The 18,903-nt window shown below is 43.0% G+C and overlaps 1 protein-coding gene and 1 pseudogene across 1 annotated transcript in view; both read right to left on the reverse strand.

Moving 5' to 3' along the window:
• Positions 1–18,903, reverse strand: part of LOC144681152 (dynein axonemal heavy chain 8-like) — a 1,929,890-nt gene that overhangs the window by 1,797,149 nt on the left and 113,838 nt on the right. The window lies entirely within an intron of this gene.
• LOC144680425 (centromere protein M pseudogene) lies at positions 8,610–18,398 on the reverse strand (annotated as a pseudogene).

The following is an 18,903-nucleotide window of genomic DNA, read 5'->3' on the forward strand; positions in this document are numbered from 1 at the left end:
TGTCTCAGTCCAGATCCCCTTCCCTGTGCTCTGTGCAGCCTTTAGACCACAGTGATGGTCCAGCCTCACACTCCTTGGAAACATTACTGATGCCTGCACCTCTGCAGTGCTGGTCATTCCTACCAGAATGTAGTCGACAGGCGCCACAGAGTTCTCTCATTTTCTCTGTGTGCTCTCAGCACATTTAATGTGGGGCTGGCCCCCATCACACCAGCACCTGCGACCAGTGATACTGTGCATCAGCTCCTGAAGGGCTGAGGTGCTGAAGGCAGACACAGCATCAGATGCATCTAAAGTTGCATGGCAATGTCTCTGAGATGGCCGTGATCATGGAGCGCAAGCGAGCTGCCCTCAGCCAGACAGGAGTCAGACATTCTCAGGGGCTATGTGAAGATCTATGGAGTGTCCTCACTGCACGTTGTCACCATCCTCCTGTGATCGAACAACTATTAGGGTCTCCACTGCATCTCCATGACAGGAGCATTCTCACAGATGGCATTGGCACTGCCATACGCCAGGCGAGAGTCAAACATTCACAACTGCGAGGTGAGGATCTATGGGGACATCTCATTGCATGTCATCATTCTCCACAAATCTGGCAGCTGTGATGGCCTCCCAAGCGCGCCTGCCTCGTCCAGCCAGTACAAGAGCCTCATCCCTGTTATTATCACCACTGAGGACCCCCTCACCCTCATCCCTGTCAGCGACATCCTCATCTGAGCAGACCTCCAGTTCCTCCATCTCCTCCTCAGCCAGCTTGTCTCCCCATTGGAGTGCCAGGTTGTAAAGGGTGCAGCAGACGACGACGATGCGTGGCACCCTCTGCGGACTGTATTGCAGGGCTCCACCAGACCGGTCCAGACACCAGAGCCATATCTTCAGCATCCTGATCATCTACTCCACCAAGTTGCGAGCTGCTACATCAGCCTAATTATAGCGTCGCTCTGCTGCAGTCTGAGGCCGCCACACGGGTGTCATCAACCATGGCCTCTGCGGGTAGCCCTTGTCCCCAAGTAGTCAACCCTGCAGCATCTCTGGACCTGGAAGACTGCAGGGATCTGCAAGCAGCTCAGGATGTAGGCATCGCGCACACTCCCTGGAAATCATGCGCACACCAGCAGTATGCGTTTCTGGTGGTCACACACCAGCTGCACGTTCAGTGAGTGGAAGTCCTTGCGGCTGATGAAGTCCACTGAGTGTAGCAACGGAAACCTGAGTGCCACATGAGTACAGTCAATTACACCCTGCACCTGTGGGAATCCCGAGATCAGGGCGAATCCAATGGCCCTTGCATCCTGGCTGTCGCGGTCCTGGGCAAAATGCACAAAGTTGTGTGCCATGGAGAAGATGGCATCCGTGACCTCATGGATGCATTTGTGGGTGGTGGATTGTGGACAGAGGTCACCTGTGGAGCCCTGAAAGGAGCCACTGGCATAGAAATTGAGCATTGCGGTCACTTTCACAGCCACTGGCAGTGGATGCCCTCCATGTCCCCTTGGTGCCAAGTCCTGCAGTAAGTGCCAGATGTAAGCCACAAGGTCCCTAGACATGTGCAGTCGTCAGTGACACTGGTTCTCAGTCATTGCAGGAACGGCAGCCGATGTCTGTAGGCTCTGGGTGTCGCTAGGTGCCGACCAGCCATGGCTCACTATCGCTCTTGGGTAACATGTGTGGGAGCCCCTCCAGCCCCTTCTTCATGAGGTTGCTGCTCCTGCCTTTGCACAGCCAGGATCCTCAGTCGCTCACTCTTCAGTCTTCGACAATCTCTGTAGGCCATCAGGCATACAGCTAGGTCACCAGGATCCATGATCCTGATGTGGACCTCCTGCAGCACGAAAGAGAGAAGAGACACAGTTATCATGGCTGTACTTAGCACCTTTCCTGGCCTTGTGTGACCGCCCCTTAATGCTTCCCGGAGAGTGCTTGTCACCCCTCAGATGGCCCAAGATGAGTGTGCTGCATGGCTGCCCTGTCAACCTGTGACATGAGGGACAGTGGTCCAAACCGGGATGCTGAGATTGCAAGGGGCTGTGAGCGTTATTAGCAGTGACTGCTACATGGCCAACACTGGCGAGGAGATTGTACAACGTGTGCAGTCCAACTGCTCCGCGCTCCAATAAAGTGGTGGTAAACTCGAAATTTGTGCAGGGAGAGTGGGGGGCAGGTTGGGGGGCTAAAATATGTAGTGCTTGGTGGCCCTTTGGTGCCACTGCATTGTTTGCAAGGGTGGCAGGCTAGGAGCCCAACCTCAATAATATCACTGTGGCTGTGCCTGATCTGTCTCAGTTGCAGAGGCATGGTCAGTTTATACAGGTGTCCTTAATGCGTGGCCACTTCCCTCACTTACCCTGACCCCCACCTAATTGCCTGTGCGCAGCATGCATGGCCAGCGAGCACTTGACACCCACTCCCACCGACAACGGTCGCCTCTGAGGCTGGCCAGTACTTGCCCCCGGACACCCCCCCACACCCCCCTCCTCAGCAATGGCCTTCGAGGCTGGCCAGCACCTGCCCCTGGACACCGCACCCACTCAGCAGTCGCCTCTGAGGCTGGCTAGCACTTGCCTCCAGACACCCCAGCCCCGCAGGAGTCACCTCCGAGGCCAGGCATCAGTTGCCCCCGCACTCCTGATGACCCTGAGGCCAGTAAACAACAGGCGAGCTATGGAGAACGCTGCTGCTCACTCACCTCAGTTCCCCCAAAGTGAAAGCAGCACATCGCCTGTGTACTGTTGTGAAAACATCAGTGTGCCTACCCGCTGACGTAGATGGATGATGCGGCAGGGTTCCAAGAGCCTGGCAGGATGGCCTTTTAATTATATGTTGATGTATTAGAATTAGCTCCCCACCAACCCATGGTGGGAAATGTGGCCTGCCATCGGCAGGATGAGTGGATGATCAGGACATGCCTTCTCGCCATCGTGAAGCAGGTCGCGCCATATTTTCCGTGCATGCCACCTATCACACCCGCCACTAGTGGGCTCAGAAAATTCCGCCCTAGGGTGCACTGCTGGATCCTCACTTGGTACCGCACCGCCAACCTCACCATTAACACAGGAACACTCCAGATCCTTGACAGCCAGCTGAATGGCTCTATTTTAGAAGTCCATGAGGAGCTAGATGTCAGGCATTCCTCGACCGGTAAGCAACCTTCTCCTGTTGTTGTGCCCCAGCTTGTCCTGCATGAATAGAGATGGGGAGAGTGTAAGCGGGACAACTGCCAGGGCAGATGATAAGTATGCCTGGCATATGTGGGTGGTGAGTGGACCCATGGACGGGATGAGGACAATGAAGGTGTGTGTGAGAGAGTGAATGGTGATGTTCCTTGAACTGGTAGCGAATGACGGCCCTGTGGATGTGTGATGGGTTTGTGAGTGTGTTAGTTGAGAGTGATGAGAAAAATGGCTTACCCTGGCGGAACAGAGGAGATCATTCATGGGTGGCTTTCCTCTTTTCCAGGGCATTGGCGTTGATGACCACTGCTACTGCCTCCTATGCTGGATTGATGATGCCGCTGCCCCTCCTGCGGCCAGAGCGGGGGTAGAGGACAGGCCTCTACGCATCCAAAAGGCGCTCAAGGGACACGTCACTAAACCATGGTGGGGGCAACAATCTTATTGCCTTTCGTGGCCATCCTGTCTTCTGTACAGCAGTCCTAGTCTGGAGCACTGAGATGTATGCGAGTGGTTGCACTTTAAATATGGCACCTGTCATGATGAAGCAATAAGGTGGTGGTATGGTGGGTGAATGAGAGCCTGCCCACCATAGAAACAGTGTGTTTCCCAGGAATGCATGATTAATGCGGTGGGTTTGGGACAATACAGAGTGAAAAGCCCCCATTGCGAGCGGCAGGTAAAACATCGTTTTCCTTTCCCGTTACCACACTTAGGGCAAATCTGGGACGATTCCACTCTAGGTACACTATTCTCTATATCTTTGTCAAAATCACAATTCCTCATTTATCGTTATTCTTTGCTTCCAGTCCCATAACTAATCCCCTTCACATTGAGGATACCCTCCATCGTGTTGGGCGACACTACCACCATCCCAAATACTACAAAATTTGAACATATCTAGCGGCTTAAAACTGGGCATCCATGAAGCACTATGGGCCATCTGCAGCAACAGGTTTGTATGCAAACACTATCTGTAACCTAATGACCTGGCATATCCCCCACTCTACCATTGCCATCAAGCTGGGGATCAATCCTGGTTCAATGAAGAATGCAGGAGGGCATTATGCCAGGAGCATAAACAGGCATATCTAAAATGAGGTGTCAACCTGGTGAAGCTACAACACAGGACTTCCTTCCTGCATGCCAAACAGTGGAAGCAGGAGGTAATTGACACAGCCAAGCGATCCCACAACCAACGGATCAGATCTAAGCTCTGCAGTCCTGTCACATCCAGTCCTGAATGTTGATGAACAATTAAACAACTCACTGGAAGAGGAGGTTCCACAAATATCCCCATCTTTAATAATGGGGGAGCCCAACACATCAGTGCAAAAGAGAAGGCTGAAATGTTTTCAAACATCTTCAGCTAGATGTGCCAAGTGAATCGTCCATCTCGGTCACCTCTGGAGGTCCCCAGCGTCACAGATGCTAGTCTTTTGCTAATTCAATTCACTCCACATGATATCAAGAAACATAGAAACATAGAAAATAGGAGCAGGAGTAGGCCATTCGGCCCTTCGAGCCTGCTCCACCATTCATTATGATCATAGCTGATCATCCAACTCAATAGCCTGATCCCACTTTCTCCCCATGTCCTTTGATCCTTTTCGCCCCAAGAGCTATATCTAACTCCTTCTTGAAAACATACAATGTTTTGGCTTCAACTACTTTCTGTGGTAGTGAATTCCACAGGCTCACCACTCTGGGTAAAGAAATTTCTCCTCATCTCAGTCCTAAATGGTCTACCCCGTATCCTCAGACTGTGACCCCTGGTTCTGGACTCCCCCACCATCGGGGACATTCTTCCTGCATCTACCCTGTCTAGTCCTGTTAGAATTTTATAGGTTTCTATGAGATCCCTCCTCATTCTTCTGAACTCCAGCAAATATAATCCTAACCGACTCAATCTCTCCTCATATTTCAGTCACGCCATCCCAGGAATCAGTCCGGTAAACCTTCGCTGCACTCCTGAAGGTACTGGATACTGTAAAGTCTATGGGTCCTGACAACATTCTGGAAATACTACTGAAGACTTGTGCTCCAGAACTAGCGGCTGCCCTAGCCAAGCTGTTCCAGTACAACTACAACACTGACATCTATCCAGCAATGTGGAAAATTGCCCAGGTATGTCCTGTACACAAAAAGCAGGACAAGGCCAAACTGGCCAATTACTGCCCCACCAGTCTATTCTTGATCAGCAAAGTGATGGAAGCTGTCATTGACAGTGCTATCAAGCCGCACTTACTCAGAAATAACCTGTCCAATGACCCTTAGTTTGGGCTCCAACAGTGCCACTCAGCTCCTGACCTCATTACAGCCTTGGTCCAAACATGGAATAAAGAGCTGAACTCCAGCGGTAAGGCGAGAGTGACTGACCTTGACATCAAGGCAGCATTTGACAGAGTGTGGAATCAAGGAGCTCTAGCAAAACTGGAGTCAATGCAAATCAGGGGGGAAAACTCTCTGCTGGTTGGAGTCATAACTAGCACAAAGAAAGATGGTTCTGGTCTATCATCTCAGGCTCAGAACATAACAATGTGGTTGACTCTTAACTGCCCTCTGAACAAGGGCAATTAGGGATGGGTAATAGGGACAGGTAATGTCATATGTTTACCTTCACTTTATAGGGGTCGTAAAACACCTCATTAAAAATGCAAGCAGCCTTTTAAAGTGAAACTAAAACTCCATTTGACCTTTCTTAGGTCACACAGATATAGAAATACAAATCAAACTTCACCTTTAAAGCTAAAACTCAATCCTAACACCCACAAATACAAATATACCATACTTAAACTATCGCTATTTCCTTACACCTTCCCCTTTGGAAGAAAGCTTCAGACCATGAAGGTTTCTTTACAATGGCCTTACATCCGCCTCACACAATTATAAACCTCTAGCAATGGCTTATTACATACAATACAAATAAATTTTCCATTTTGTTTCACATTTAGACATGTTAAATCGTGCAATTACAAAAGCGTACTTAAACAAAGTCAATAAACGTAATAAGATTAGCAGGATTTGTGTATCATAGTATTATCATAACTTTTATATTTCTTTTTCCTCTTATTCCCAGCCTTTAACCCAGCAAAAAATGTTTCATTTAGGTGTACAGCCCAATTGTCCTTTTCATTCGCTGTAGGTATAATTCCATCTCCAAGCTCATTTTCTGAACCCAAATGTGGCAAAGTCTCATTTTGATTTAACAAAGTCAAAATAGCATTTTTATGCATTAACATCTCATTTCTTCTCTGGTCAAAATCTCTTTTCGCCACTTCAGAGGTGCTATTGAGATGCTTTTTATGTTCACACAAAAGCGGTTCGTATTCCTGCTTGGCTTTATCTTTAAACTTTTTATGATATTGTTGTTTCTCCAGGTCCCAATTCAAACATCTTTTCCACTTCTTTTTGAGCAGTATTAATTATATTCTCCCTGTGGAGTTTCATAGTTCATTCCAACCCTCCAATTCTTTTACATAATTCCCAAACTACATCATTCCACTCCTTTCCAGGTTTTGAATGGTCTTCTGCAAACTGTCCACTTGCCTAGATTCCAACTGCTATATTTTGTATATTAACATCGGGAAGCACTTGTAAATCAGTGTCTCTGATCATTGACTTGGAAAAGTCATTTTGCGCCTTCAGTTCTTATTGTTGGCAATTCTTGATTTCCAATTCTGCAAGCACTTTAGTTGCTTTCATATTGTCCATTACTGAAGTTGATATATCAGTAATTTTGCTTGGATCAGTTCTTTTCTCAACTGGACCAAAATTCAGCAAATAGTTTTTATTCACAGGAACAACTTTGGAACCATGACACTCCATATCAAACACCTTCTCTTTCCTTTCATCCAGTTTACTTTGAAGTTCAAGAATCTCATTGCTCTTTTCCCAACAATGTACTAACAGTTCGTTAGTTTTGGCTTTTAATTCTGCATTCAACCAATTATTCTGATGTGCCAACAATTCCTTTTCTTGTTCAAAGCATTTTCCCTGATATCTCATAGCAATTATTGATGCTCGAAGCTCATCAAGTTTTAACTGAAGATTGACCTTTCTTAAGTTCGCTTCTACATGCTTATCATTTAGACATTTCAAGTCCTCAGTCAAGTGTTCTACTTTCTGTGACTCATTCTCTTCTTTCATTTGCAAGCTCCTCTTTCACACATGGAAGTTGGTTTTCTACATTAATCACGTTTTCCTTCAGCTGCTTACTATCTGCAATAAGTGTTTAATTTTTGGCCACAGTAGTTTCCTGAAGCATGCTGGGACGAGTGTCCTCTCAAATCACATAACTAGTGAAGTGGAGAGGGCTTTAAACTAAACAAGAGGGATGAGGGATCAAGCTTGGGTAGAGTAACCAATCCAAGGTGTAGAGTCAAGACAGGAGAGAAAAGTAATAATATGAGAAATGAGGGTCAGAGAATGGCAGAAGGGGACAGAGAGAAAAACCTAAGAATACAGCAACAGTCAAGACTAGATGTTACAAAGGTAATAAAAGACAAAACTGAAGGCTCTCTATCTGAATGCACATAGCATTCACAACAAAGTTGTGTAAGGTGAGTTTGAAAAGTAACTTGAATCCAGTAAAATTATCACAAGTGCAAAAAGAAATTGAATTTATGCTCAAAAATAACATTATTGAGTTGAGTTGCAGCAATTTGAGTTCATCTATTGTGATGGTACTGAAGCCAGATGGAACACAAAGACCGTGTGTGGATTATCGAAAAGTCAGTGCAGTGGCAAAAGTGGATTCATACTCTATTCCACATTTGGAAGACTGCATTGAGAAAGTGGGACAATCAGTGGAGAAATTGCCTATTTCAGGGGTTCAGTTTATTTGGGAAATGATATAGCTGGGTCACAGATGTTGGTGATGCCTTCTGCAGTTGAAGTCAGTGGAAAAGCAATCCACAGAAACGTTGCAGGAAGGACATCATGTTTTGTTTCTAGGCTATATGGTAATTTGGCCTCCATAGCCTTCTGTGGTAGAGAATTCCATAGGTTCACCACCCTCTGAGTGAAGAAGTTTCTCCTTATCTCAGTCCTAAATGATCTACACCATATCCTGAGACTGTGACCCCTTGTTCTAGACCCCCCCAGCCAGAGGAAATATCATCCCTGCACCCAGTTTGTCCATCCCTGTCAGAATTTCATATTTCAATGAGATCTCCTCTCATTCTTCTAAACTTTTTTTTCTAACATCCAAAATATATATTTTACTTCTATTGTGTATTGTATTATTTCAAGATTTTTACAGAAACAATTGAAAGAAATAATATCCTTGGAGAATCTCATGGCAGAGAAAATCTACATTACAATGATTTTTTTTACTGACTGAACAAAAGGTAAATTGCAGTTCAATGTACACATGTGAATATGGCAAAAACAACAGAATGGTTCCTCAATCAAGAGTTGATGATAAGATACTGCTCAATATCTCTCTATTGTGGTCTTGACGGATGGTCTTATCAAGGAACTGAGAGCAAGGACAGAAACACCTGGTTCCAGGCCTGCTGCAACCTTCAATATCGGAAGAAGTCTTTGGGCTATCACAGATCCCCTCTCTGTTGCCTCCAGCTCAGCAGGAATCAGGAACATGCCAGTTGCTTCAGAGTGTACATCTCTACTGATTGGTGCTTAACAGCCTTGCCCCAACTACAAGGAAACAAACATTCCCAAGAAAGAAATTAACATCAACATAGGCCAGAGATCTTGTTATGATGTGGCAGATAATGTGTGTCAGGCGGACCAAATCCACGAGGGAAACTTAGTAGCATCGTCACAATGGTTTTGCAATTTGTATTTATTATGGAATGTGTGCACTGAATTCAGAAGTAATAAGTCACCAAGACCTTTAGAGTTTTTAAAATTAAATTAAAATATTTATTAACAAAGAAGATTTCAAGCACATACATAAGACTACAATTATCACTATAATAACTCCTAAAATTCATAATTAACCTGATTCCCAGTTACACTCCCTTTAAGGCAACAATCCAAAAATAGATTTTAGATTTAAAACAAACTCAGCAAGTTAACACAATACCATGGACAGTGGAATTCCAATTGGGTTTTCCCCAGCTTCTGTTTTGTTAGACGACAGACTTATGCACAAATGCTGGAGGCTTCAATAAGACTATTTCACACACGCCTGTTAGATTTTACATGGCCTTCTGCCACATAACCTTTCATTCTCCTTTGTATATGTTTCTCTCTTTTTAATATGTAAATTCTATTGCTCCATAAGTCTTTGAAACTGTATCATCCTCATAACATAAAAGCTTTCATTGTGCCAATATTGCCAGTAACCTTTGGGAAAAATAAACACATTCCTTAGCCTTGCTTATCTGGCTAGTGGTTAGCACAGAAAGATCCCTTTGAAATCCAAATATCCCTTCATTTATCTAAAAATGCAAATTCCTTTCACATCTTACATGCTAAGTGTCATGAAGCTATTAATGTATATAACATTATAAGAAAATATTTTTCTTTTAAAATAGAGGTTTAGTCTGTGGGTGTGTCTTAATTGGATTGAAGCCAACTAGTCTAGGTGCTTTGATGCGTACTAGTTTTGATATGTAAGAGAGATAACATGCATTTGCATTTTTTGAATAGAGCATTCAAGAAGTGTGGTGAAAACTCACACCTATCTAGCAGATACCAAGCCATATGTTATATTACTAATAAAATTGGTACTATTAAAGGAGTTTTATTGCTAGAAGAGGCTGGTGATACAATGAGAATTTACATTCAATGGGCAGTGGTAGGTATAAATTCAGCAGTTTTCGGGTTTGCGGAGCAGAGGCAATGTGAGATCAAAAGGCAGCTGTAAGCCTCCAACTGTCTACACAGGAACCAAAGTGAAAAGAACCTCATTTTGAATTTGTACGGTGAAAATGCTTTGTCTGGTTAAATCTATGGGTTGCTGTTGCTTTAATGGAGATTAGTTTGGGAACTTGTTAAAGTTATGATAGCAGTAATTTGTAGCTATGTATATATATATATATTTTAACCTGTGTAAATTAATAAAATGTTTCATTTAGTTTAATGTAAAACCTCGAGAGCTGGCGGTCTGATTCCTGAATTTAGAGTCACATCTCAAACATAACACTTAAAATTATAGGATATGACAGTTGTTTTAAGTTTCCCTCTGGGATTTTTTTTAAAAACTCAACTTTACCAACTGCATCAGTCAAAACAATCGGGGGCTCTTGCCGGGATAAATTATATTTCTGATTCCTTGATTGGTTAGGAATTAGTGAATCTTAAGCTTACAAGTATGTGAGGCACTTGGAATTCAGGAGTTGGTGAGGTATTTTAGAAGTGGTGAGACTGCAAGATGGCTTTGGCAATTGCTAAAATTTGTCTGGGAGTAGAAGAGATAACTCTGATTGGGTTGGAGAAAATAACCAAAAGTAAGCTAACAGAGTTGGCAGATAAGTTAAAATTGGCGTTACCTATGGGGGCTAGGAAATTAGATATAGTTAAAAGTATAGCGCAGCATCTACAGTTGGAAGTGAAACCTGACACTAGTGAGCCACAGCTGGAGGTAGTGAGGCTTCAGTTACAAATGAAGACGCTTGAATTTGAACAAGCAAAGGAACTGGGAAAGCTTGAATTAGAAGCAAGGGAATTAGAAATTGCGAAGATGGAGAAGGAGGAAAGAGAAAGAGACAGGGAGCGAGAGGATTCCAACTGAAAATGTTGGCAGTTAGAAAAGCGATGTCAGTAAGTGAGGAAGGGTTTATCTCCAGAGTAGAACCCAGTGGGGATATGTTTAAATTTGTATCAGCTCTTCCAAAGTTTGAGGAAAAAGATATTGAAGCATTCTTTATTTCATTTGAGAAGCTAGCTAAACAAATGGAATGGCCACAGGAAAACTGGACGTTATTATTAGTCGTTGTTAGGTAGGGCACATGAGGTATATGCTTCGCTTTCAGAAGAAATGTCGGTGAATTATGATGTGGTGAAAAAAGTTATTTTGACTGCATATTATTTGGTTCCTGAAGCATACAGGAAGAAATTTAGGAATATGAGAAAACAGCCTGGACAAACTTATATTGAGTTTGAAAAAGTAAAACAAGTAATTTTGACTGGTGGATATGGGTGTTAAAAATAGAGACGACTTATGCAGCTCTTAGGGAAGTCATCCTTTTGGAAGAATTTAAAGATTCAATCCCTTTGGTAGCGAGAACTCATGTGCAGGAACAGAGGGTTGATTCCGTTAGACAAACAGCAGAGATAGCTGATGATTATGAATTAGTTCATAGAGCTAAACCTTTTTTCCATCACCCTTTCAAATTGGGAAAGGATGGTGGTGGAAAAGGACAAAAAATGGGATGGCGAAAGGAAGGCAGGTAGTCAGGGAAGAGAAGGAGTAGCTGGAAGTTCCCAGGAAGTTTTTTCTCAGAATAAAAAGGAAGGTGCTGAAGGTAGAAATGACATTTGAAAATTATGGGGTTTTCCTTGTAATAAAGAGGGACACATGAAGACAGTGTGTTAGAGGTTGTAAGAAAAATCTGTAGGAATTATTGGGGTACAGAAAAGTTAAAGTATTGTGGATTCTGAGATTCAGGCACAGGGAAAACCAGTGGTTTGTGTACAGGTGAAACAGGGAAAATCAGTGGAAGATAAAGAAGTGAGATTGTGTTCACAGTTTACTCAAGAGAATTCTAGTGAGCAGGTTGCAGAAATGTTTAAAGATTTTGTATGTGAAGGGAAAGTCTTTCCATGTGTACAAGGTCGAGTAGGTAGAGATGTTAAAATTTTAAGAGACACAGGGTCTAGTCAATCCATAATGATGTGGGATAGTGATATTTGTTGTTCAAAGGGAGTATTGCAGGAGAAGGTAATAATTGCAGGAGAAGGGGTTCGTGGAGATGCTAAATCTATTCCATTGTGGAAGGTAAATTTAAAGAGCAAATAGAAAATGAGTGAGGTTATAGTTGGAGTGGTGGAAAAATTGCTTATTGCAGGTATTCAATTTATTCTGGATAATTATATACATCATCATGTGAGTGTTGCCTACGGTAGTTGAGCAGCCTGTAGAAGTGTTTTCAACAGAAGTGCTACAGAAGGAACATCCTGGATTGTTTCCTGATTGTGTTATAATGAGATCAAAGGTCCACAGGGAAGAACAATACAAACAAGATAAGCAGGCAGTTCAAAGGCAAGAAGGTGGTGTCGAAATCCAATTAGCTGGCACTGTATTTGATAATATTGTTCAGGAGGAAGGAATGCAGGACAGTTCAGTTGAAATGTTTAACTCAAAGAGGTTAGTGGAGTTACAGAAAAATGTTTTGCAATTAAAACAGCTATATCAGAAAGCTTATTCAGAAACCGAAGCAAAATGTAATCCAGTATGTTATTATCTTCGAGGGAATATTTTAATGAGAAAATGGCGGTCGGATCACGTCTCAGCAAATGAAAGCTGGAGGGAGGTGCATCAGATTGTTATCCCATTAGGGTATAGAAATGAGATTCTGAGGATTGCTCATAAAATTCCAATAGGGGGACATGTAGTAGTTAGTAAAGAACAATAAAAGATATAGAGGGTATTTTTTGGCCAGGATTGCATAGGGATGTAGTCAAATTCTGTAGAACCTGTTATATATGTCAAGTAACAGGAAAACCGCAAGCAGTGATTAAGCCTGCGCCTTTAATCCCAATACCAGCATCTGAAGAACCTTTTACCAGGGTCATGATTGATTGTGTAGGACCCTTTACTAAGACGAAAAGTGGAAATCAGTATTTATTGACAACAATGGATGTGTCTAGTAGGTTTCCTGATGCTATACCTTGAAGAAATATTACAACTAAGAAGATTGTGGAGGAGTTAATTAAATTTTTTACAAGATATGGTTTACCTAAAGAAATGCAATCAGATCAGGGGTCAAATTTCATGTCACAGCTGTTTACAGAAGTAATTAACAGTTTGGAGATACAACAGTTTAAGTCAACAGCTTAAGGAGCTTTGGAAAGGTGGCATCAAACTTTAAAAACCATGATAAGAGTATACTATCAAAATTTGCACAGGATTGGGATACAGGAATTCCATTTTTGTTATTTGCTATTAGAGATGCTCCTAATGCATCAATTGGTTTTAGCCCTTTTGAACGAGTTTATGGTCATGAGGAAAGGGGACCACTGAAACTGATTCATGAGAAAAATTGGTGGGTCAAAATTCAGTAACTACTGTCCTGAATTATGTATCAAATTTCTGGGAACGATTGAACAGAGCATGTGAGCTGGCTAGAGAACATTTGAAGATATCACAGCAAGTGATGAAAGTGAAAGCAGATAAGAAGGCTAAAACTTGCAGTTTTGTTTCTGGAGAGAAAGCACTAATTTTGTTACCAATACTAGGTGATTTATTAAATGCAAGGTTTAGTGGGCCTTAACAGGATTGAAAAGGAATTGAGTGAAGTAAATTATTTAATAAATACTCCAGATGGAAGAAAGAAGCAGAGGGCATGTCATGTAAATATGCTTGAAAAGTACTTTGACAGGGAAGAGGAACAAAAAGAGGTTTGAGTAATGGTGGATGATGAGAAAGAGGTAGGAGTGTAGGACTCTGAAATTGATTTTCCTCCAATCATATTGGACAATGAGAGGGTGCTTGGAAATTTAAATGAAATATTGAGTTACCTTCCAAGCAAGTGTCAAAGTGATTTGGAAAAGCTATTACAGTCACACAAACCTATTTGTGGAAATAAGTTGGGAAAGACACATTTAGCTTTACATGGTATATGTTTAGGAATATCATCTTCAATAAGGCAACAACCTTATAGATTAAATCTGGCAACCCTTAATTTTAATAGTGCCCACTAGTTCTGGACTCACTCACAAGAGGAAACATCCTTTCCACGTCCACTTTATCAAGGCCATTCAGGATCGTATATACTTCAATCAAATCACCCCTCACTTCTTCTAAACTCCAGTGAAAACAAGCCCAGCTTGTCTAACCTATCCCCACAGGACAATCTGCTCATTCCAGGTATCAATCTTGTAAACCTTTTCTGAACCACCTCCAATGCATTTACATCCTTCCTTCAGGAGACCAAAACTGCACACAGTATTCGAGATGCGGTATCACCAATGCCCTGTAAAAGTGAAGCATAACATTCTTACTTTTATGTTCAATTCCTCTCATAATAAAGGATAGCATTCTTTTAGCCTTCTTGATTACTTGCAGTACCTGCAAACCAACTTGTTGTGACTCATGCACAAGAACAGCTAGATCCCTCTGCACCTCGGAATTCTGCAGTCGTTCTCCATTTAAGTAATACTCTGCTTTTTTCTTCTTCCTGCCAAAGTGAACAACTTCACATTTTCCCACATTATATTCCAGCTGCCAGATTTTTGCCCACTCAGTCGGCCTATCTATATCCGTTTGCAAACTCATGTCTTCTTCACAACATGCTTTCCTATCCATTTTTGTGTCGTGTGCAAATTTAGCTTCCATACCTTTGCTCCCTTCATCTAAGTCATTGATGTAAATTGTAAAAAGTTGAGTCCCCAGCACAGATCCCTGTAGCAATATACTCATCACATGCTGCCAACCAGACAAAGTCCCATTTATGCATACTCTCTGCTTTCTGCCAGCCAGCCAACCAATCTTCTATCCAGGCTAATATATTACCCCCTATACAATGAGCTTTTATTTTCCGCAACAACTTTTTCTGTGGCACCTTATCAAATGCTTTCTGGAAATTCAAGTGCAGTACTTCTATAGGCTCCCCTCTATCTACCGCACATGTTCCTCCTTCAAAGTACGCTAATAAATTGTTTGAACATTATTTCCCTTTCATAAAACCATGCTGACTCTTCCCAATTACCTAAAGATTTTCTAAGTGCCCGGCCAAAACCTCTTTAATGATCGACTCTAACACCTTCCCCATGACTGACGTCAAGCTAACTGGCCTATGGTTTCCTGTATTCTGCCTCCTTTCTTGAATAGTGGGGTTATATTTGCTACTTTCTAATCTGATGGAATCTAGCAAATTTTGGAAAATTAACACCAGCACACCTACTACCTCATTAGCCACCTCATTTAAGACCCTAGGGTGAAGTCCATTTGTACCCAGAGACTTGTCAGCCCGCAGCTCTATCAGTTTGCTCAGTACTGCTTTCCTAATGATTGTAATTTCACCAAGTTCCTCTCGCCCCTCAATCTCCCAATTTACAGCTATTACTGGAATGATTTTTCTATCCATTATAGTGAAGACAGATGCAAAATATTTGTTCATTTCATCCGCTATTTCCTTATTATCTACAGATAACTCCCCATTTTCACTTTCCCCAACACCGACTTTACCTACTCCTTTCTTGTTTAAATTCCTCATCTGGATGATGTTACCTCTCTAGGGAGTGTCGCTCCCGTGGCACTTGTTGCCGTGGTAACTGTTCTTGTTCCAATCCAGTTGTTGGGGGCACTTGAACCTCTGGGATTAATGGCAGTTTTGTACTCAATACAGCTGGTGAAATCCCTTCTTCCTGACCAGCTGAATACTGCGAAGAAATAGTTTATGCTGTGAAGGAGCAACTTCACTAGTTGTGCATATATGCCTGTGGTTGCGCCGGTATAATTGGTCATTCACTTCCACTGCATATAATTGAGGTGACAATTTCTGTATGCATGTCCCAAGTTTCCACGTGGGCTGATTCTTGTTGAGAGCTTTGAAGATTTGTACCCTGACTGGCTCTCCAATGCTCAGCTCTGGTAATGGTTTGGCAGTCTTGTCAAACTGATCACGCTACACAAGTGCCTGGCAATGACCATCTCCAACAAGAGAGAATCTAACCATCATCCCTTGACGTTCAATGGCATTACCATCACTGAATCCCCCACTATCAACATCCTGAGGGTTACCATTGACCACAAATTTAACTGGAATAGCCATATAAATACTGTGGCTACAAGAGCAGGTCAGAGGCTAGGAATCCTGTGACGAGTAACTCACCTCCTGACTCTCCAAAGCCTGTCCACCATCTACAAGGCACAAGTCAGGAGTGTGATGGAATACTCCCCACTTGCCTGGATGAGTGCAGCTCCCACAACACTCAAGAAGCTTGACACCGTCCAGGACAAAGCAGCCGCTTGACTGGCACCACATCCACAAACATTCACTTCCTCCACTACCGTTGCACAGTAGCAGCAGTGTGTAACATCTACAAGATGCACTGCAGGAATTCACCAAGGCTCCTTGGGAAGCACCTTCCAAACCCACAACCATTACTATCTAGAAGGACAAGGACAGCAGATAGATGGGAACACCACCACCTGGAAGTTCCCCTCCACGTCACTCACCATCCTGACTTGGACATATATCACCGTTCCTTCACTGTCGCTGGGTCAAAATCCTGGAACTCCCTTCCTAACAGCACTTTGGGTGTACCTAACCACAAGGACTGCAGCAGTTCAAGGGGGCAGCTCACCACCACCTTGTTAAAGATAACTAGAGATGGGCAATAAATGTTGGCCCAGCCAGCGAAGCCCACGTCCCGCGAATGAATATAAAAAAAATCTTTTCACTCATGCCTGCTAATACTTCTGGTTTCAGTAGCTTTTTTGCTTTCAGAAGAGTAGTTGGCATGTGGTGTGACATTTGTCTTTGGACAGGGCTACTTTTCATGCCTTCAGTCAGTGTTTCTCCACTCAAGGATTGCCTTGTCTACGTCTGTGCTAGATTTGCTCAATTTCTTGACGATTCCCTTGGCAGTTTTCACTGTGGCCTCAGCCTTTTCATTTGTCTGGAATAGTGTGGAGATGATATGTAGTGCTGAATTTTCCAATCCTCTGTGAATTATGAATTGCCACTCATCACAATGTCTGGAATACCGTACCCACTGAAGCGTGCTTCCAAGCATTCTACTATTTCTCCTGTTGTCATTGAAGTCAGCTGGTCTAACTCACAGTTTCATCCATGGTTTGTCTGGGATGTAATGCGTCAGCAATGGCTCTCTAGCTTCTTTTGCTTTGTACTCTTTACAAGCACAGCACTGGCCAACGTGGTCTTTAATTTCATTGCTCATGTTTAGCCAGTACAGCGCTTTTCTTGCCTTTCTCAGTCGATTCAACTCCTTTATGGCTGCCATGGATGTGCTTCAGCATCTCTCCTCTTATCTCCTTAGGGATGATTACTCTACTTTCTTTGTACAAGATGCCATCTTGGGCTGTCAGTTCATCTCGGTATACCCAATGTGCTCTTGTGACCACAGGTGTGTCCTTGATGCTCTCAGGCCATCCTTTCATCATTATTTCTTGCAGCATCGCGTTGGGTAGTTCGTTTGATTTTAGCAAGGCGCTTGTCTGTCAGATTCAATGTCTTTGTTGGGTTGATGACTTCCATGTCATATCTAGCTGCTGATTCAAGTTGAATATGGAAGATTTCGCATTCTGTTGTAGCATCCTCAACTTTCTTTATGGAGAGCACTGCTCTTGACGGCATGTCTGTGATGTACATCTGTTTTCCTTGCTTACACATCACGGCCATATTTCTTTTATATTTGTTCATGGGATGTGGGTGTCACTAGCCAGGTCAGTATTTATTGCCTATCCCTAATTGCCCTTGTTCAGAGGGCATTTAAGAGTCAAACACATTGCTGTGGGTCTGGAGTCACGTGTAGGCTAGACCAGGTAAGGACAGTAGATTTCCTTCCCTAAAGGAAACTGGTGAACCAGATGGGTTTTACAACAATTGACAATGGTTTCATCGTCATCATTAGACTTTTAATTCCAGTTCTTTATCCCAGGTCCCCAAAGCAATACCCTGGGTCTCTGGATTACCAGTCCAGTGACAATACCACTATGCCACCACCTCCGCTACAAAATGACTACAAAATGTAGTTAAATCACACGCAGACCCAACGATACTTACCCCCATAAACCTACTTCACAATAAACCAGAAAAATGTTATGAAAAAAATATTAGTTTCATGACAGCCTTCACAGTTTCTACTCTGTGCTGGCTAGGCAAATCCATCAGGTAGACAATGAGATCTATCCACGGTCTGGTGTGTTCATTCTCCACATGTAATGGCAGATGTTTCACTAAGTGAGCATTCACTTAAAAGGACTTGTTCTCTTTCAGGATAGCCTCTGCAAGTTGATCCAGATGAAGACCTTCGGCTCCAACTAACAGCATAGTGTCAGTGTTCAGATCCAGGTGTTTGTTCAGCGGCTTCAGCACCGACATCCCGAGTGCGCTCTCGATTCAAATCCAAGTGCGCTCCCAATTCAAATCCACCCGTCCCCAACAAGAAGTTCAACTGGACATCAGAGTGCCAAAATGCATTCAGGAATATGAAAACTGTGACAACAGCGCCAGTATTCGCGACACCAAATTATGTCAAGCAGTTTAAATTCCAGCATCCGCAGTAGCTTTTAGCTTTTTGTTTTTATCTCTGAGTTTAAATTGGTTATTGATGCAAGTAATGTGGGTAATGATGCTGCATTGTTTCAGGAAGATGATGCAGGTATTGAAAAGCCTGTGGGATATTTTTCAAAGAAGTCAAATATTCATCGACAAACGTACTCCACCGTTGAGAAGGAAACACTGAGTTTGGTACTGGCATTTCAACATTTTCAAAGTTATGCTAACAATTCATCAGAAACAATTATTTACACTGACCATAACCATTAAGATTTTTGGAAAAGTTTCAAACCAGAATGCTAGACTGTTGAGATGGAGTCCATGATTACAACCATTTAACTTGTAAATTA

The sequence above is a fragment of the Cetorhinus maximus genome, chromosome 5 (assembly GCF_964194155.1).
Source record: "Cetorhinus maximus chromosome 5, sCetMax3.hap1.1, whole genome shotgun sequence".
Classification (NCBI taxonomy): Eukaryota; Metazoa; Chordata; class Chondrichthyes; order Lamniformes; family Cetorhinidae; genus Cetorhinus; species Cetorhinus maximus.